Source organism: Mastomys coucha, unplaced genomic scaffold (genome assembly GCF_008632895.1).
Source record: "Mastomys coucha isolate ucsf_1 unplaced genomic scaffold, UCSF_Mcou_1 pScaffold18, whole genome shotgun sequence".
Taxonomy (NCBI): domain Eukaryota; kingdom Metazoa; phylum Chordata; class Mammalia; order Rodentia; family Muridae; genus Mastomys; species Mastomys coucha.
The window spans coordinates 101,165,734-101,168,372 of NW_022196900.1; positions in this window are offsets into that span (position 1 = coordinate 101,165,734).

Genomic DNA, 2,639 nt, shown 5'->3' on the forward strand with positions numbered 1-2,639 from the left:
CATCATCTCTATCCCTGCCCCTCCCCACAACCACTCCTCTCATAGTGAAAGACCCCCAGAACTGGGGAGATCCTTACTCAAGTCTCGGGATGACGCGACCACCCAATAACTCACGAGAGACCGAACTTGCTGCAATCACATGAGGTTTATTTGGGATAGGCCAGTACCAGGGTCGATCTCATGACCATGTTGGCCAGAGGAGTTCGACCCCGAACACAAGAAGTGTAGGATATTTAAAGGGAAATACCACAAGCTGGGGGAGGGGAGAGGCTTACCAAGGAAACATAACATAAAAACAGTGGAAAATTTCAGAGGGACCCAACCCAAGGTATTCAGTTAGGGAGGGGAACATATTCATTCTAGGAATGTAATCTTCATCTACCGGTTGATAGGGTGGAGAGTTTCATAAACCAGTAGACCTTCATTCCTAATTCCGCCCTCATTGTGGATCATTCAGGAGGGGCAGGTATCGGGAACCAGAGCCCTGAGGCTCTGAGTTAGCCAAGTTCCTGGAACTACCTACTTCACATTTTTTGGCTTGTGGCAGAGGTTTTCCATGCCCCCTTTTAAGTAAAGGTTACACATTATACATACATTTCTATTAAATGCCCTCATTTTAAATTCTAAGATTCTCCAGCCTTTCATTAGTGCCCCTACCCTTTCAAATTCATGATGTGTGTGTGTGTGTGTGTGTGTGTGTGTATCCTACAGAGTCCAATTAGTGTTGCTCATGCATACAAGTGTTTAGGGCTGACCTATAGATCTTCACCTAGATGGAGCCTTATGAAATTCTACCCACCCACATTGACATACTAATTACTGTTGTCATTATGTGCACCTTGTTTATGCAACTGTCTTGTTGATATTTCATGGCAACGGCTTCCCTATCACATCTAGAAGGCTATATCTAGCAACACAATCCTAGTCCTCTGCCTTTTACAATCTTCCGACTCCTCTTCCACATTTTCCCCTGTGCCTTAGATTTAGGGGTTGTGTTGCAGATGTATCAACTTGAGCTGGACACTTAACAGTCACATATTCTCTGCATTTTGAACAATTATGGTTTCCTGTAATGGTCTCTCTGTGTTGCAAGAAGTTTCTTTGATGAGGGATGAGAGCTACATTTGTCTGTAGGTATAAAGGTAAGTATTTACAATACAGTGAAGAATTTCATTTGTTTAGAGAAACAGCAGTAGGGTCTCCTCTAAAGTCTATGGCCTCTTCTACCATTAAGAGCTGCCTAGGTTTACACCAAGCATGAAATCCCCCCTGTTGAGTAGGTTTTTAAGTCCAATTAGGCAGCTTCTGGTTATCCACAAGATAAGAGAACTGCTACTGAACCATTGGGGATATTGTGCCGGTAAGTCATTGCTGTATAGTATAGGTTTTACAGTTGGGTAGGACTACTGGTTGATTTTCTCCTTATTGGTTTTCAACAGGAGGAAACTTCTGGGTCATTTCCAACTCAATTCTCCAAGTTCTGTGATATCTCCAGCAATAGGGGCTTACCTTCAAGTCCTGGAAGACAGTGAAAGATGATGGGCAATATTATATTGTTTACATTTATATAGCAATAGCTTATATTGTTTGGGAAGTCTCAAGAAGTCCCCTGACCTATAACTTAAAAGGAGATTTCCCATGTCTGGCTCTGGAATTTGTGTTTGATAATGTATGACCCCTTTGGGACCATTATCACCCCATATAGTTCAACTTCATTTAGGCTTGGACTTGAGTTATAGATGGTTGTGAGCTACCATGTGGATGCTGGAAACCAAACTTATACCCTCTGTAAGAGCAGCAAGTACTCTTAATTGCTGAGCCTTATCTCCAGCCCCTTGTTTAAAATTTTGTTTGAGACATGGTATTTTTACTTAGACTTGAATGGCCTGTAACTTGCTATATAGACCAGGATGGTCTCAAAATCACAGAGATAAATCTTGCTCTGCTTCACAAGTGCTGGTATTAAAAGTATGTACCACTACATCCAGCTTAAAACTTTTATTTTTTTAAAGAAAGTTACTCTAGTCACATGGGAAATTTTCTTCCTGGGATATACTTATAAGAGATATTAAAGAAATTAATTAAAATAGGAGGGTAGTAAACAGTTGCCACACCCACTCCAATGAAGTCTTGTGATGAGTTCAAAAGCTTGGCTACAGACCAGAGGCAAAAAAAGCTTCAAAGGAAGCCAGTCTCTTGGATTTCATTCATGGCATCTTCTAACTTAGAGGTATCCCAGATATGTCCTTGCCAACTTGTGTGCTAGGTGTCCACCAAGATATGATTTACTATAGCTAAATAAAATTGGACATTGCCCTCTGACCTTTATCAAAGTTCCAACATCTTAGCCAAACCCTGGCTTGGAATTTCATAAAGAATGTTACCCATCCAGAGTAATTGCCTCTGGCATTGTTAGGCAGCTGAGCCACACCTAGGAATTAGCAAGAATGGGATCCCCTGGGACATGACTTTACTGGCCCAGAAGATTAGTGTAGTGGGCGGTTTACTAAGGATGGGCCGGACCATCCTTGAGCTAAGTGTGTGTGAGTGTACTGGAGAGCAGAGAGAGCATTTGAGCTTCGAGCCTCATGTGGTCCACAGCCCCCTGGGCCCAGAACACTCGGCCAGGGCGGGCGTGT